This window comes from Lagenorhynchus albirostris, chromosome 8 (genome assembly GCF_949774975.1).
Source record: "Lagenorhynchus albirostris chromosome 8, mLagAlb1.1, whole genome shotgun sequence".
Lineage (NCBI taxonomy): Eukaryota > Metazoa > Chordata > Mammalia > Artiodactyla > Delphinidae > Lagenorhynchus > Lagenorhynchus albirostris.
Genome location: NC_083102.1, coordinates 37,984,715 through 38,003,972, shown reverse-complemented (window position 1 = coordinate 38,003,972; position 19,258 = coordinate 37,984,715). Strand labels below are relative to the sequence as shown.

The window sequence follows — 19,258 nt, the reverse complement described above, 5'->3', positions numbered from 1 at the left end:
CCATAAATCATTCTTGAAAATGAGAAACTTTTCAACAATTTTGAAGACAATATTTAGAGAGCAATGATCGACGATATACATTTAGTGGAACATTCTGTCTTCTTAAGGCTGACAAGGAAACCAAGTAAGGAAAGGCTCTCTCATACTGTGTTGGTGGCAATGTAAAATGATACAACTTTTTTCCTATTTTGCCATTGGGGGCCCATTTTTGTCAAATTTATTAATAGACTAAAATGTATGTGCCTTTTGACCTAGTTATTTTACTGATAGAAATCCATTCCAAAGAAATAATCAGAAATATGGACAAATATTTATTACCAGAGATGTTCAACACAGGCCTTTTGTAACAACAACAACAAAAATCTTTCTAAATAATCAACAAGAGATTGGTTACATAAATTATAATATAACTAATTAAATAAATGGGATGGAATTAGATTAAATATTATCCCAAGTCTATAATAATAAATTCTTTTCAGGGAAGAGACTATTTTTTTCTTCTTTCATTCCCCAAAGAATTCCAGACAATGTCTAGCTTAAAGAAGCTTCTCAATAAATAATATTTGAATGAATAAATGTCACCCCCAAGTCTATAGACTTAACCCCAGAGACTGAGCTTTATACACTGTTCTTTGAGGTGGAGTCCCAATCAGACCATTTCTGTTAGTAAGTTGTATATATGCAGAAGAATACATAAAAAAGGAAAACTGTATATAAGTTGGTGCTATAGAAATTGAAACTATTCACTGTCTAGAATGGTTTTTAATTTTCAAGATAATTTCAGTGTTGAATTGCTTTGCTTTAGATCACTAAATCATTCATGCAAGGTGTTAGCCCACAGTAAGTAAATGACTGCTGTTTATTTTTAATTACTACTGGGAAGAAGAGTTGCAGCTTTTTAAAGAAAAGCAGAGGGCTTCCCTGGTGGCGCAGTGGTTGAGAGTCCACCTGCCGATGCAGGGGACACGAGTTCGTGCCCCAGTCCGGGAAGATCCCACATGCCCCGGCTGGGCCCATGAGCCGTGGCCGCTGAGCCTGCACGTCCGGAGCCTGTGCTCCGCAACAGGAGAGGCCACAACGGTGAGAGGCCCGCGTACCGCAAAAAGAAAAAAAAAAAAAAGAAATGCAGAAACAAGTTGAATACATCATACTGTCATATAAATGTTCCTCAATTAAAATCAGTCAATTAGTTGTTGACATCACTAGTTATTTTATCATGAGATTCCTTCTAAGAACTAATATCCCACATCAAGTATTAATGATGGGGAGAAGACCCTTTTACTTAATTGTTGGCAAGGCACATTCTCCTAATAAGTCCAAATATTTGTTTACTTTATTAAGCTGGCTAGTTTGGCTAAGTACTTAGAAAGGAAACAACTACCTATTTTGTCTCCTCAAATAACCATTCAAGCAGAAATATGAAATAAAACCGATCATTTCTGCAATTAAATGGTAGGTTCTAAGTCAAGCATATTCTTCTGGAAAATGAATCTGATATAAAACTCAGATTCAGTTTCAATGTCATATAAACCAAGGAGTCAAGATACTTGTGATAGAAAATAACAGTATCATAAAATTACCAGTGACAATTGCACATTTCCTTGCATTGACTATCTTATTTAAAACTTTTAAATACATCCAACTTCCCAACATTTTCTAGCCCCTTGCAATGCTTTATTTTTCTTCATTGCACCCACTAACACGATATCTACTTCCTAGTTTATTGGTTTATTGCCTATCTTTCGCCCACTAGAACGTAAATTTTGGAACTTTGTGTTTCATATTCACGAGAGTATTCCCAGAGCGCAAAAGAATGCACCATACAAAGTGCTCAATAAACATTTGTTAAATGAATGACCAAATGAATGTATAACTGAAGAATGAAAAACACTTTCACAAAGGTTGAATAATACAGAAGAAAGTGCATAGATTCTGGAAACAGACTAAACCAGTTTTAATCTTTATGCAGTTACAAGTAATCTTGTGCAAATTACTTAGTTTCTATCTCCATTTGTCTACCTTTGAAATGGGATGGATTAGACATGCCCTAACTGGATTGAGATGCAGGTTAGTAGTTAGATGAGAATATAATGGAGAAGTTGTTATAGAGCATGGTCTCTGCCTATCTTGGCTTTGATGTCTGACTTAACACTTCCAAGTTTATGTAATCTTGGACAAGTTGATAAAACTCAAGCGTCGGTTTCCTCATTTGCAGAATGGGGCAAATAATAGTACCTAAGTCAAAGTGGTTCTATGGATAAAAGTGGCATGTATTAAACACTTGATAAATGGATTCTCTTACAGTTGAGACTTTTTAAGTAAAGCACTCAATCTAGTTCTTATGTACAGTAAGAACTCAGTAAGCCATAGTTATTATTGCTATTATCTTCCTTTGTCCACTGTTTTCTTTCATTTTATAATTCAGAATGTGTTCAGCCTCTACTGTCTATTAGCATCAGTCTTTTAAAATTACCTGAGTTATGCTTCAATAATTTCTTTCCCTCACATTTGCACTGGGGCTATAGATTATCTTTAATGGTACAGTGAATCTTATTTTTCTTTCATTCTTATGCCCTTCTGGGATATTCTAAAACTTACATGTGAAAACACAATCTACCTGTTTGTACATATGCAAGCATGCAGAGAGTAGCAGGTGAAAGCACAATCTATTTGTTTTCACTTACTAATCACTTACATATTTGAATATTGCTATGCTAACACAGCACCTAGACACTAGACAGGGTGTGAAATAACTCTTTGAGCTGTAGAACCCTGCTAAAATTCATGCCATATACACATATTTAATTTCTCAGGCTTCAATCTAACTTAAAAAAAAATAACCCAAAGTAGCTTTAAAAAATATGACGTTAAAATATTGAGCTGGTTCCTTTTAGGACTGCCAAAGAAATATACTACTTCTAATAGAATCTCTCTAGAGAAGGAATTTTAAATAGCTTTGTGCTCCTGAATTCACATAAAAGAAAGACAAGGTAATCTTTTAGGCGATTTAACAGTTAAGTGAGGTGTCAGCCTACAAGGTTGTATGTATCTATGGCTTGCAAATAATTTTGGTTTTGACTGTCAAAAATGAGTTCTGTAGGGTATTCTAACTACTTGTCTACAAAAAGGCATTTTTAGTACTAGCTTTACCAAGTTACCTAGGTCTTATAAATGGAATGAAGAATGATTTTTTCCCAATTTGATTTGACCTTGAAAACAATGGTTTATTTTTTCTTTTTTAGGTCTCAATGTTTTGAGTGTCATCAGTTGAATACAAAATTGTCTATGTAATCCTTGATGTCACAAGAAGGAAACAAATTCATATTTAAAGTATTTCCCAAATACACACACACACGTTCTTAATGTAGGTAATTAGTATTAATAATTCATAATTGATTAAGGTGTTTTTATTTATTTATTTTTCAAACCATTCTATTGAATTTTTTTCATTGTCCAAAGTAGTGGCTGCCCTGAAGGTGTTTACTGGGCACTCCCTGGATCCTAGACCCCCTGGGTTTTCACTGTCCAGAAGGGATCAGGAGTATAGAGCTCAGGATTCAGTAAGATCAAGAGTTGGAACTAGATCTCTTTTATCATCATTAATAGACTGACTAGAAAAAAGTAATCTACCATCAGGAAAGGGAAATGAAAAGGCCATTTGCCTGTCTAGGGTGACCTCTGGAAGGGAAAAATTCTCTCTTGAGAGTCCACATCCTGCTCTCAAGGTGAGACGGGTTCAAATTCACACTGCTTATGTGGTCTGGGATGGTCAAGAATTAAGTGTAATTGGCTCCAGGAATCTTGGACAAGTTAGTTTAAACAATTAGTTTATCAATCAATAGTTCAAGAACACTTGGGTTCTTTCCAGTTTTTGGCTATTATCAATAAAGCCACCATGAACCTATAGGTATTTATGTGGATACATGTTTTCAATCTGGCAGAAGGAACTATAAATCTCTTCAGGGATAATCTCTCAATTCAGAGTTTTCAAGGTTTCTACAGATAAGTCCCAGTCAATAGGCACTCACAATCCAAAAAACAGAACTCACAAGGAAATAACCAGCATTAATGAGTCAGAACTCATTAACAAACAGAAGAATTTGACCACCAAGGACTTAAACTGCTGGATTTCTCAAACATAGAATATAATTTATACAAATTCAAATATTTTTTAAAATTAAAAAAGGGAATTAAAAACATGAACAAGGAACAATATACATTTTTAAAAGACAGATATTTGAGAAAAAATCAAACAGCTTCTAAAAATTAAAATATACTATTAAATAGGTGGATTAAAAAGCAGGTGAATATAAATGAAAGAAAGAAGAACTGGAATATATATCTAAAAGATTACTTAGACTTTAGCACAGAAAAGTAGGAGAGATGGAGAATATTATTAGAAAATGTAATATAAGTGTAATGAGAGTCCCAAAGGAAGAGAATAAAAAGGAACAAGGAAGAGATAATATTTGAGAGATAGTGATGGAGAATTTTCCAGAACTGATGAAAGCATGAATTACAGCTTCAGTAATCAAAGTGAATCACAAGTAAGATAAATAAATGGAAAGAAATCACACCATGATACATTGTAATGAAACTGCAGAACACTAAGGAACCCTCCTTCCCTAAAAAATTTTTGAAAAGCTGCCGGAGAAAAAAGAGATTATCTTCAAAGGAATAGCAAACTGACAGCAGAGTTCCCTTGTTAGGAGATAAATATAATCCAGCAATTTTAAGTGTACAGTCCAATGAGTTTTAAAAATCTACCCAAGCCCATAATCACTAGATCAAGATATGAAACATCCAATCACCCAGAAAAGGCCCCTCATGCCCTTCTGCAGGCAGACCTGCCTCCCTCCATCCTCATCTCCCAGCAACCACAGCTGAGCTTTTTGTCACCATAGTTGTGCCTCTTCTAGAATTTCACATAAATGGGATCATTCTATATGCATTCTTTGATTTCTGGTTTTCTTTCTTTAATGTAGTCTATTTGCTTTTGAGATTAATCTGTGTTGTTGCACATGTTAGTCATTTGTTACGTTTTTCTTAATAGTATACTGCTATAGAGATACACCACAATTAGTTTATCAATCAATAGTTCAAGGACACTTGGGTTCTTTCCAGTTTTTGGCTATTATCAATAAAGCCACCATGAACCTATAGGTATTTATGTGGATACATGTTTTCATTTCTCCTGGGTAAATATCTACAAATGAAATGGCTGAGTCCTATAGTAACCGAATGTTTAGCCTTGCAACATGTCAGACTGGCTTCCGATGCAGCTGTACCAACAATGTGTGGGTTCCAGTTGTTCCACACACCACTAACACTTGATAATCACCATTCTTTTAAATTTTAGCCATTTTAGGGGCCTACCAAGATTATAACTTATACCATGATTCAAAACATAAGCCACAAAGCAGTCTATTATATATATATAGCAGATAACAGTCTAAACTACCATAGACAAAATTTCACAAGCTGGAAACATCTGCAAGAAAATAATTGGTGAATGGAGGAATAAATAAATGAATGAATGTCAAATGTTGCTAACTGCAGAGGTGTTCAAAGGATGATATTGTTTTAGGCTGGAATAGTCAGAAAAGGCACTATGTATATTTGAATCCAGATATGAAGAACAGATAAAACCTAAAAGGTAAGGAAGATAGTGTGGGTTTCAAATCCCATTCGCTTATAGAAAAAAAAGATTTCTTTTTCCTTAGTACATTATTTTCTGGAGATATACCACTAAATTAAGGGAGATATTTCATAACTCACTTTCTAATGAGGACATTCAATGATTATAATTGTATAGAAAAATTAAATATATTTAAATTATTTTATTCTAAAAATGTATTATTGATTTTTCTCATATATTCTATTTGTTATTACAATACACCTAATATTAACCTAGATCATATTGAGTCAAAAAGTTTAAGGTAGGGCTTCCCTGATGGTGCAGTGGTTGAGAGTCCGCCTGCTGATGCAGGGGACACGGGTTCGTGCCCCGGTCTGGGAAGATCCCACATGCTGCGGAGCAGCCGGGCCAGTGAGTCATGGCCGCTGAGCCTGCGCGTCCGGAGCCTGTGCTCCGCAACGGGAGAGGCCACAACAGTGAGAGGCCCGCGTACCACACACACACACAAAAAAGTTTAAGGTAAATATATTATTGAATTATATATAGCATAATTATAAACATTATGTAAGCTATCTGAATATATAAAAGATAACTCCACAAAGTAAATAATGTATCTAACTTACATATATTTAAAATTAGTTTTTGCTAAAATGATCACCAATTACATGACATGTCAAAGGTGTAAATACCATAATCAGTTTACCTACTGTTAACTGGATCTTATCATGTAATATATATAGTGATTCATTCCATGCATGGCTTCCTAGCAAACAAATTTAAATAGAACAATGAACTTGTAATGCATAATTTTATTTTTCAAAAAAAATCAATATGTATTATAAATGGTATTGTTGTGCTTGTTTACAAAGTTTTCTTTCAAAATGATTTCCTGCGTGTCCACATCATTCATCATTTAGTTCCGCAGGTTTTTCCCACATGCTAGTTACAGAAGGGGGCGGGGTAAACATATTTCAGTGCTTTCTTAACGTAAGGTCCAATAATACTTAGATATTAGAGGAACTATGAACAATTTTCCATCTGTTTGCTCTGATCCCAGTCTTATAACTTTAACTTTTTAGTATTAAAAGGAATGGTTACTATTCTCTTTATTTCCTACAAACAAAATTAAATGAGCCTTGGATTAATTACTAGTAAAACAAAAAATAAATGCCTCAGAGCTAAAGAGATCACCAAACAATGGCTCTTCTTTAAAAATATTTCTTTAGAATAGGAATAATAGACAATTTTGAAGCTGGAAAGCAGTGTGGCAGAGGGAAAATTAATATAGGTTTTCAAACTAGCCAGACTCTGGTTGAATTCCAGTTCTGCCACTTCCTACTTGCATGGCCTTGAGCTCATCAGTTGTAATAGAGGATAACACTATCTGCTTCATAGAGGTGTGATGACATATGAGATAAGGCATGTAACATTTTTAGAATAGTGTCTGGCAGAATAGACCCTAATAAATGGTAAACTTCATTATCAGAATTAGGGAATAAGCTTAGCTATTCTTATGATACAATAATTAAGGCAGCTAGAAAAAAAAAACTTTTCTAATTCAAATTAATTCCACAAATATTTATTACCCAGTGGTATCAAGAACTGTTAGGCACTAGAAATGTAAACATAAATATGACACAGACCTGCCCTGGAAGAATTCTTAGCTTAGCTAAGTAAATAGACTATTTTTTAAGCATACAATTTCAACTCAAAGTGGTAAGTCAATGTTACAGGTGCAAAGAGGGCAAAATAAGGAGGTGGGCAAGAGATATCCAACTCAGCTAGGGTTACAGGGTAGTCTTCAGGAAAAGGTAATACCTTTCATATGTTATACCCATATTTCTGAAATTATCAACATCCATGATGGGTATCCAACATGATGGGTATAAATTATCAGCATCCCTAAACCACCAAATTTAAGCCAAGGAAAAGGTACATAATATTGCAATTGTGGATGAAGAATGTCACCTGCCATATCAGTAAACAAAGGATTTTGCGGCCATCAAGCCATCAGCCACTATAGCTGCTCCCAGACTGTGCACCCTGAAAGGACTCAGGATGGGAAAGCAGGATACTGGCCCTAGATAGATAAGGTACATGTCAAAGGAATGATTTCAATGAGCCCAGACAGACTCTGGTATCTTCCCATACATAGAAAAGCGCTGAATTCATTAACTTGAGATGTCTGGCTTTCTTTAATTAACAGTAATCTTTTGATGTTCTGACTGCCTGGCTTTTGTTGCAAAAACTTCTATATATCCGGGCTCCTCCCTTACCTCTTGGGAGCCGTCCCTCAGCTCTATCTGAGAGGCTGCCTCCATGTTTGAGTCCTCAGAAAGTCGGCCAAAGAAAACATTAACTCTCAAATTTTAGGCTGTGCATTTTTTTCAACTGACACAACCAATTAAAAAAATCAGTATTTTAAAAAATAAAAAAAAGAATCTGAAAGCTTCATGTACAAGCTAGGATTGAGGAAAGCCTTTTTAAGCAAGACTAAAAACCAAAAGTTATAAAATATACAAATATCTGAATATTTAAGAATTAAAAACTCTTTTGTACCATACAAAATCAAAAGATTAACACTAGCTTTGGAAAAAAAAAATTGCCCAAATGCCATACAAAGGGAAAATTCTACACCATAAAAATATCCTCACAGTCACTCACATTAAAAAAAAAAAAAAAAAAAGACAAACAATCCAACAGAAAATGGGTAAAAGATATAAATAGGCAAGTTACAGATGAGACATATGAAAAACCACTCAAATTTGCTAGCATTCAGGAAAATACAAATTAAACACAAGATACTACTTTATAACCAACAGCTGAAAAATTAAAAAGAGCTTTAATACCTACTGCTGGCAGAAGTATAGGAAAAGTATACTCTTTCACATTACTGGTAGAAATATGAAGAGTTATAATCTTTTTGGAAAGCAATCTGGCAACATCTATAAAATTTTAAAAATTCATTTGCCTTATGACCTAGCAATTCCACTCCTGGGATTCAATGCCATAAAAATAATTGTATAAGGACACAGGTACAACAATGTTTATTACAACGTTGTTCATTATGGCAAAAAAAATTGGAACCAAAGAAAATTACTAAAAACAGAGGAATGGTTTAATAAATGATGCAGGGCCCATACCATAGAATACTGTACAACCCATAAAGAGAACAAAAATAAAGCCATTAACTGACTTGAGAGATTTTTCAAAAAGTACTATTGAATGATAAAAGTAGAAAAGTACATGTGATATGTTTCCACTTTTGTGAAAAAAATGTTGACAAAAAGTCAGTATATATATAAATGTGAATATAGGAAGCACTGTTTCAGAATAAAGAAAATCATATTGGGGATACACAAGAGGCTATAGACCTGAGTGAGGGATGGGGAAACTAACACAAGAGAAAGGAGAAAGAAGGAAGAGCAAAGACAAAAAAGAAACAAAAAAAAAAAAGAAAAGAAAAAAAGGCATTTCTAAATAACACATTATGATATTACCATATTCATGCCTTCATGTTAATTTTAAGTGGATTCATATCAAAGCTAACTACAATAGACAAAATACAAATATATTTATATGTACATATATAAATGAAAGGAAAAAATAAACATTTAGAGAAGAGCTAAAAAGCATGGCTTCATAGCAGTTCTAGCAGAAACTAGACAAAAAATAACAATAAAGAGTAAAATAAACACTACTTTATAAAAGCCAGAAGTGTTAATTGGGTGTAATATTTCCAGGGGTCCTCCCATCTCGGGTCTTTCCTCTTAGGCTGAATGCATCAGCAGATAAATGTTGCAGGGGAGCAGGGACAATGGTATACCAGTTTATGGAAATATCCTTCATTTTGTTATACTTAAGGGTCCTCAATTAGCCACTCACTGCACGAAGTAAAGGATCTGTCAAATGTTAGTTCCAGTAGGATGCCTATTAACATAAATCATTTCTATTGAAGTAATGATTATGAAATGTCTTCATATTTAGAAGTCCAAAAAATTTGGATTCAGTCCACAGATGCCGAAGGTATAGGGCAGGCAAATTTTCACCTCTGCCCTCTTAGAATTTTCAGCTGAGCCTGAGAAGTAAACTGACAGAAACTGATTAACCGGAGAAAAGCAAATTTGGCCCCAGATGTGGAGGGCCAACTGTACTGCGCCATTGTGTATAAGGGACTTGAGCATCCCTGGATATTGGTATTTGAGGGGGGTCCTGGAACCAATTCCCCTCCGATACTGAGGAATATACTTGTATAAATATACACAAATTTATATAAACTTTATGTTACACAGGAGCCCTCATAAGGAATGAAGACACAAAGAAAGGCAGAACCTACATGATTTTTTATAGTTGGCTGAACAAAGAGAGATAATTATGGAGAAGTAAATGAATTATGTGCAGAGGCTAAAGGAAGATAAGAATTATTATAGAAGGTCCATTTGTGTAGAATTCTCTGGGTCTCAGCTTCTTGTCCTTGATGATAAGAATGTTACTTTGCTTCTATTACAGAGGACATAACTCACATGAGAATTTCATCTCCTGCTTTTAAGAAAAAAAAGGGAATGGGATTTGCTATTTTTCAAGTCCTTTTAAATCAAAATAATCCTTATGCCAAGGTGGCATATTTTGGAGTGGCATATTCTGCCACCCTTCACAGGCAAAACGCAAAAACAAACGAAAAATATAAAACACAACAAAACCGTAAAACCAAATACGAACAACAACAAAAGAAACCATGTTCTCGACTTCCTGAGAGATGGCTCCCCATCTGTGATTAAAATTAATTGAGAAAGATATAAGAGTGGGGGGTACCTAATGAAGGGCTGAGGCTGCTCTGGTCCTCCCTGACATCATAAAGAATCAAAAGAGAGCCTCTAGCTGCAAAATCAGTTGTTTTTCCTGGGTTCATTTTAATGAAAAAACTTAGCCACCATTCAACATAGTCATTAGAATGAAACTTATTATCCTCTGTGGGGTGGAAAGCTCCGGAAACCTTCTGCCTCTGCACTCCTGTTTCAGAGTTGATGACTTAATGTTTTTAAGCCACTGTTTAGGCCTTCTAGGACAAAAAGAACAGTCTAATCAAGGCATATGAACTGACCAATTTGCTTTCTTTTCCTCTCTTCTTTGTGGAGGCCTGCAATTTTATTTTTTAAGAATCTGTTCCTCTGTTAACTCCACTCATTATTTATTGCCTACAATGGTTATGAAAATATTTGATCTTCAAAGTGTAGCATGATGCAGTATCTTTATTTTTTAACATCTTTATTGGAGTATAATTACAGTGTTGTGTTAGTTTCTGCTGTATAACAAAGTGAATCAGCTATATGCAAATGTATACCCCCATATCCCCTCTTGCATCTCCCTCCCACCTTTCTTATCCCACCCTGCTAGGTGGTAGCAAAGCACTGAGATGATTTCTCTGTGCAATGCAGTTGCTTTCCACTAGCTATCTATTTTACACTTGGTAGTATATATATACTACTCTTGCACTTCGTCCCAGCTTCCCCTTCCCCCACCGCCTGTGTCCTCAAGTGCATTCTCTACGTCTGCATCTTTATTCCTGTCCGGCCCCTGGGTTCATCAGAACCTTTTTTTTTGAATTCCATATATGTGTATTAGCTATTTGTTTTTCCTTTCTGACTTACTTCACTGTTGGACAGACTCTAGGTCCATCCACTGCACTACAAATAACTCAATTTCATTTTTTTTATGGCTGAGTAATATTCCATTGTATATATGTGCCACATCTTCTTTATCCAGTCATTTGTCGATGGACTCAGGTTGCTTCCATGTCCTGGCTATAGGAAATAGTGCTGCAATGAACATTGTGGTACATGACTTTTTTGAATTATGGTTTTCTCAGGGTATATGCCCAGTAGTGGGAGTGCTGGGTCATATGTTAGTTCTATTTTTAGCTTTTTAAGGAACCTCCATACTGTTCTCCATAGTGGATGTATCAATTTACATTCCCACCAACAGTGCAAGAGGGATCCCTTTTCTCCACACCCTCTCCAGCATTTATTGTTTGTAGATTTTTTGATGTTGACCATTCTTGATGTTGACTGGTGTGAGGTGATACTTCATTGTAGTTTTGATTTGCATTTCTATAATGATTAATGAAGTTGAGCATTCTTTCATGTGTTTGTTGGCACTCTGTATATCTTCTTTGGAGAAATGTCTATTTAGGTCTTCTGCCCATTTATGGATTGGGTTGTTTGTTTTGATATTGAGCTGCTTGAGCTGCTTGTAAAGTTTGGAGATTAATCTGTGTCAGTTGCTTCGTTTGCAAATATTTTCTCGCATCATGATGGTTGTCTTTTCATCTTGTTTATGGTTTCCTTTGCTGTGCAAAAGCTTTGAAGTTTCATTAGGTCCCATTTGTTTATTTTGGTTTTTATTTTCATTTCTCTAGGAGGTGGGTCAAAAAGGATCTTGCTGTGATTTATGTCATAGGGCGTTCTGCCTATGTTTTTCTGTAAGATTTTATAGTGTCTGGTCTTACATTTAGGTCTTTAATCCATTTTGAATTTATTTTTGTGTATGGTGTTAGGGAGTGTTCTAAGTTCATTCTTTTACATGTAGCTGTCCAGTTTTCCCAGCACCACTTACTGAAGAGGATGTCTTTTCTCCATTTTATATTCTTACCTCCTTTATCAAAGATAAGGTGACCATATGTGCGTGGGTTTATCTCTGGGCTTTCTATCCTGTTCCATTGATCTACATTTCTGTTTTGGTGCCAGTACCATATTGTCTTGATTACTGTAGCTGTGTAGAATAGTATGAGGTCAGGGAGCCTGATTGTTCCAGCTCCGTTTCCTTCTCAAGATTGTTTTGGCTATTCGGGATCTTTTGTGTTTCCATACAAATTGTACACTTTTTTGTTCTAATTCTGTGAAAAATGCCATTGGTAGTTTGATAGGGATTGCACATTTGGGCTGTTAACAGGGCTGTTAACATTTGCCTTATGTGTTGAGGTGTTCTTATGCTGGGTGCATAAATATTTACAATTGTTACATCTTCTTCTTGGATTGATCCCTTGATCATTATGAAGTTGTCCCTCTTTGTCTCTTGTAATGGTCTTTATTTTAAAGTCTACTTTGTCTGATATGAGAATTGCTACTCCAGCTTTGTTTTGCTTTCCATTTGCATGGAATATCTTTTTCCATCCCCTCACTTTCAGTCTGTATGTGTCTCTAGGTCTGAAGTGGGTCTCTTGTAGACAGCATATGTATGGGTCTTGTTTTTGTATCCATTCAGCCAGTCTATCTCTTTTGGTTGGAACATTTAATGCATTTACATTTAAGGTAATTATCAATATGTGTGTTCCTATCTCCATTTTCTTAATTCTTTTGGGTTTGTTATTATAGGTCTTTTCCTTCTCTTGCATTTCCTGCCTGGAGAAGTTCCTTAAGCATTTGTTGTAAAGCTGGCTTGGTGGTGCTGAATTCTCTTAGCTTTTGTTTGTCCGTAAAGGTTTTAATTTCTCCTTCAAATCTGAATGAGATCCTTGCTGGGTAGAGTAATCTTAGTTCCAGCTTTTTCCCTTTCATAACTTTAAACATGTCTTACCACTCCCTTCTGGCTTGCAGAGTTCCTGCTAAAAGATCAGCTGTTAACCTTATGGGCATTCCCTTGTATGTTATTTGTTGCTTTTCCCTTGCTGCTTTTAATATTTTTTCATTGTATTTAATTTTTGATAGTTTGATTAATATGTGTCTCAGTGTGTTTCTCTTTGGGTTTATCTTGTATGGTACTCTCTGGTCTTCCTGGGCCTGATTGCCTATTTCCTTTCCCATGTTAGGGACGTTTTGAACTACAATCTCTTCAAATATTTTCTCAGACCCTTTCTTTTTCTCTTCTTCTGGGACCCGTATAATTCGAATGTCGGTGTGTTTAGTGTTGTCCCAGTGGTGTCTGAGACTGTCCTCAATTCTTTTCATTCTTTTTTCTTTATTCTGCCCCCTGGCAGTTATTTCCACCATTTTATCTTCCAGCTCACTTATCCGTTCTTCTACCTCAGTTATTCTCTTATTGCTTCCTTCTAGAGAATTTTAAATTTTATTTAATGTGTTGTTCATCACTGTTTGTTTGCTCTTCAGTTCTCCTAGATCCTCGTTAAATATTTCTTGTATTTTCTCCATTCTGTTTCTGAGATTTTGGATCATCTTTACTATCATTACTCTGAATTCATTTTCAGGTAGGTTGCCTATTTCATCTTCATTTATTTGGTCTTGTAGGTTTTTACCTTGTTCCTTCATCTGTAACGTAGTTTTTTTCATTTCCTTTTTTTTTTTTTTTTTTGATGGGTGGTGTTGTATTCCTGTCTTACTGGTTGTTTGGCCTGAGTTTGGCACCGGAGTTTACAGGCAGTTGGATAGAGCTGGGTCTTGGTGCTGAGACGAGGACTTTTGGGAGGTCTCACTCTGACTGATATTCCCTGCGGTCTGAGTTTCTCTGTTAGTCCAGTGGTTTGGACTTGGAGCCCCCACCACAGGAGCTCGGGCCCAACCCCCTGCCTGGGAACCAAGATCCCACAAGCTTCGTGGTGTGGTTAAAAAAATAAAAAAAGGAAGAAAGAAAGAAAAAGGGGAGCAGTAAAATATCAAAAAATAAAATAAAAGTGGAAAGATTAAAAAATATATTAGGAAAAATAAAACTATGATGGAAACAACTGCAACAAGGAAAATTAAAACCACAACAGAAAAAAGAAAATAAAAAAGGAGTGGGGAGGGGAACAAGCCATAAAGAGAGATCATTGACAAAGTATAAAGAATAAAATAAAATTAGAAAAATAGAAGATTAGGGAAAATAAAAATGTAAAAGAATCAACAACAATGAAGTAACAAGGTAAAACAGAGCCCCAATCCAAAAGAGGAAAAAAGAAAAGAAAAGAAAAAAAAAAGCCTTGGCTATGGGGGCAGAGTTTAGGCAAGGGTTGTAACTTAAGCAGGGATAGGGTTTAGGGTGGGGCGGAGTTTAGGCGGGTGGGGGGGTGACGTTTGAGCATGGGGCGGGGCCTCTGCTCAGGACCTGCTCACAGAAGGGGAGAGGCAGCATGTGGAGGTAGGGCTCTGAGTGAGGGTGTGTGGGTGGGGTTTAGGCCCAGCGCATTGGAGGGGGTCTCTGAGTGTAGAGGTGGGGCCCTGCATAGGAATGTAGGGGAGGGGCTTGGGCTCTGCGGCAGGAGGGAGGCTCCGAGGGCAGAGGATTAGGCCCAGGAGCCCAACAGACTTCCCGGTGCCTAAGTGGACAGGGAAAGCACTGGCCCCATTCCCTTCTGTTCCTTTGCGCCCCTCCCCCTATCTCCCCCAGGGTCTCCCCATCACCATTGGATCCCTAACCATGGGTGGGTCCTGCTGGGTGTAGGAACCCCTTACCTCCCCCAGCCACCCCTCAGGGGTCCTGGTCCGGAGGGCTGGCCTTTACTTTTGCTCCCCCTTCCCTCTGTTCCACTCCCTCAGGACCCCCGCAGCTGGAGGGGGCCGAGGTGGGCAGAGGATCAGGCCCGGGATCTCAACAGGTTCCTGGGAGTCCAAGTGGGCAGGGGACACCTGGCCATGCTCCCTTTTGATCCTCTGCCCTCCCAATGGACCCCCAATTTCCCCCTTTGGGCATGGGATCCCTTCACCTCTCCCAGCTGCCCCTGAGGGGCACTAGTCCTGTCCCGCCTCCACTTCTCCTCCCCCTTAATTCCCCCGACACCCCACATCCTACCGGTCGCTGGGGGTTCCTCTTGTCCCCTTAGGTGTCAGTGGTCCCCTACCGGTGCCTGGTAGGTGCCCTAGTTGTCATGCAGTATCTTTTTTTTTGTTTTTGCGGTACGCTGGCCTCTCACCGTTGTGGCCTCTCCCATTGCGGAGTCCGGACGCGCAGGCTCAGCGGCCATGGTTCACAGGCCCAGCCGCTCTGCGGCATGTGGGATCTTCCCAGACCGGGGCACGAACCTGTGTCCCCTGCATAGGCAGGTGGACTCTCAACCACCGCGCCACCAGGGAAGCCTCATGCAGTATCTTTTGAAGTAACTTTACATTTAGTTTTTTTTTAATCACTGTTTTTTTAAAGTGTTAATTACCTACCAATAACATTTCAGTACACAACTATATCACAAGGACCAATTGGATTTTGGTTAAATTCACATTGAGATCCTTCTTTTTAGATGATCAATATTGCAAAATAGTAGAACTAACTAATCAAAGTCAGCAGGGATTAGTTTAGTCATCAGTCATTTTCCAACCAAATATTCCTTAATATGTCTTTATTTAACACTTTCATTCAAAGTACTACAGAGAGAGAATATAATGATTTCTTAAAAGAATTTCCATACTAGATTACACATTCGACAGCTATAGACTATTCTTCATAAAATATAAACATGAATAAAACAGGTTTTATGAAGTACCAAATAAGGAATCTTGCTAATTTAAGTCCCAATTGCTTCAGCCTACAAGAACCTGTATTATAAATCCACATTATAATGTTTAGAATGCCAGCATTCATATATAAATAGGTGAGTGAATCATTGGAAAGTCACAAAAGATGATGTTTTTCCTTCCCTAGTCATAGAACTATCACATGGTGGCAGGGCCCTTACCTAGCAATTCTCTGGGCTGCAAAGCATGAACGAGGTTATGGGTCGAATACCTGGAGGCCAAATGGTTTGCTGTAAACATAAAGTTTACTTAAGGCTTCCTAGGATATTCTGTTTCATAATTACCTTTGAATATTTGCTACCAATGACCTAAGTTTCAGGGAAGTAGACAGCAATTTTATCAGCTTCCAAGAAATGTGCTCTGGAGTAGAAGCCTGACTTTTCCATTGTGGAAGAGAAAATACAGGGAATGTTCAATTCAGATAGAAAGAACAGGAAATCACTTTTAATGAGGTCTTATTAAACTTCTAATGCAACCCAGAATAATATTAAACAGCATAAAATTGACTTCTATATCCACTGAGTTCGTATGGTGAAGGCTGACCTGTAAGAAACTGGATTCATGTGGATAAAGTAAATCTTAAAAAGATGTAATTTTTTTCATCTTGTTGTGAAGATATAAATTGACAAGTAAATCCTCCCTTCATAGACACATCCTCTTGATGTTCTGCCATGTAGGCCAATTGCTATCCTCATAAAGTAAATTTTTAAATAATATAAATCACCTTGTGAAACTTTGAAACCAGACGGAAAAGCCACAGCTAAAAGGAAAAAAAAACATTTTTATTTATACCTGGGGTCCAACAACTACTTGTGTCCTCCTTAGCTCCCACACTGGTCCAAACCACCAGCATCTCCTTCCCGGACTCCTGCAGTTACCTCCTCACTGGTTTTCATCTATCTACTCTCCTCTATCTTTAGTCATTCTCCATACAAGTCTAATCATGTCATATTTCTGCTGTGCTGAAAAATTTCCAGGGGCTTCCCCTCACACTTAGAATAAAGTCCAAATTTCCTACTGTAACCTACAAGCCCTTACATCCAAGATTCTGGGCCTTGGAACTATAGATATTTTGAACAAGATATTTCTTAGCCATGAGGAGCTGTCCTGTGCAATTTGGGATGCTTAGTAGTACCCCTGGCTTCCACCCACTAGATGCCAGTAGCGTCCCTTTCACAGCTGTGACAACCAAAAATGTCACCAGGCATTGCCCCCACCAGGCATTGCCAACTTGGGGGCAAAGTCTCCCCCTCCAGGAATCACTGCTCTGCGTGATGTGGGCCCTCACTATGCCTCTGTCCTCATCTCCTCTGGCTCACTCGACTTCAGTCACAGCAGCCTCTTCCATGTGCCTCCCACAGACCAAGAGCCCTCCTGACTCCGGCCCTTCTCTGCACTTCCAGTTCTCTGCATGGAATGCTCTTCGTGTTCTATGTCCCTGCTTAAATGTTCTCTCTCTTTCCCTAAAACAGCTCCGCCTGCCACCCTCTACCTCTCAGCATACTTTTCTGCATAGCACTTATCTGCTCCTTAGCTTAATAATCTATCTCACTGTTTACGTGATTTTTGTCTATCTCCCTGACTTGACAAAATTCCACAATGCCAGAGACATGAACTGTTTTGTTTAACACTGTCTTCCTAATTTCTGAAACAGCGCCTGTCTATATTTTCCATAGGTGTTCAGCAAGTATATACTGACTAAATGGGTGAATAAGTGTGAATTCTGGTAGTAGTCCTCTTTAGAATACTGTAAACAATTTGTGGTTGCTGTTTCTCTAATTTTGATAATAGCTTCATATAATATCCTAAATTGAAGAGGATTTTAGAAGTCTTCAGGTAACAGTCATTTTACAAGTAAGAAATTTGAGGCCTGGAGAGGTTACTTTGTCAACAATGATTAGACTTAGTTTATCTTAATTGACCTTTAAAAATCAAAATGATGAAAACCAAAATTTTTCAGGGCTTCTCTTATAATCTTCCTTTTGGGTATTTTACTCTCATTAATGGACATTTCACTTACAAACTAAACTTTTAGAAAATATGAACTGAATGTGGATATAGGCATTGAGTATAAGATCATTATTTAAGAAGGCTATTAGTTGCCATCTTATTAAGTAAAGACGATTTGTCTTAGATATTTAGATAGGAAAATCACTCAGTAACATATCATATTGTAAAAGGAATCAATGAGAGAATATCAATGGCCTATAGTTCAGAGAAATTGCATTAATTTATGGTTATAAACTAAAATAATTCAGAATATGTAAAGCATAGAATTAGATACTTGGCATGAGTACTATTTGAATGGATTCATTTTATGGACTTTATAGACTGATTTGCATCAAAGTTGTAGGACTACATGGGGAATAAACATTACTGAAACAAACATACACTGTAGTTTATGATAATTTTTAACATGAGTAGTGAGATTCATTCCTATCAATTCAACTCAACTTACATTTATTAAAATGAGCATCTAAAATGTACACTATTTTGGAAGGTTCAGGAAGATTAAAAAGCTAAGAATGGCAAAGCGTCTGACCTAAAAAACCTTATAATATAATATAGTACAAGAGATGAAGTAAGTACATGGAAATCACAACACAAACAGAATCTGATAAATGCTGGATTTGAGACATAATAATGATGATAATTGACTACTATCTGTTGAGTCCTTATTATGGACCAAGTAGTAGACCAAATGATAGTAATTTAGACTTTCTCAAGCAAAGAAAATAGTAAAGGATTTGAACACTGATACACAAAAAACTGTGTACTTAACTACTATTCTGCACTCCTTTAACAAAAAGATTAGTTCTGAATAGGCTGATCCTGATCTGGGATATTAGATGATGATAATTGCATATCTACTACTAACAGCTTTCCCTCCTACAAATGATCAGCCTATAACCATAATACCTAAAAAAAATGAATAAAAAACAAAAATACACACAAGTTTTTGGAGCTGATTATTCCCAAATCAAAATTCTGCATGATTCCCTTGTCATAAGCATTCTATCCTTAGCACAATATTATTAATCTTCAAGTCATGGTCAAGTCTGTGATTGCCCTGTAGATTTATTTTGGATAGGATATTAGGATTAGAAAAGTTTCACTTATTACTTATCCTTATAATTATATTTTTTAAAACTATCCTATTACTTCTTTCCCATAAAAGAAACAAAAG

At 36.8% G+C, this 19,258-nt stretch overlaps 1 protein-coding gene across 1 annotated transcript in view; it reads right to left on the bottom strand.

Annotated features, from left to right (window-relative positions):
- The window catches only part of IMMP2L (inner mitochondrial membrane peptidase subunit 2), a 909,618-nt gene that overhangs the window by 199,113 nt on the left and 691,247 nt on the right, over positions 1–19,258 (bottom strand). The gene's annotated exons all lie outside the window — the stretch shown is intronic.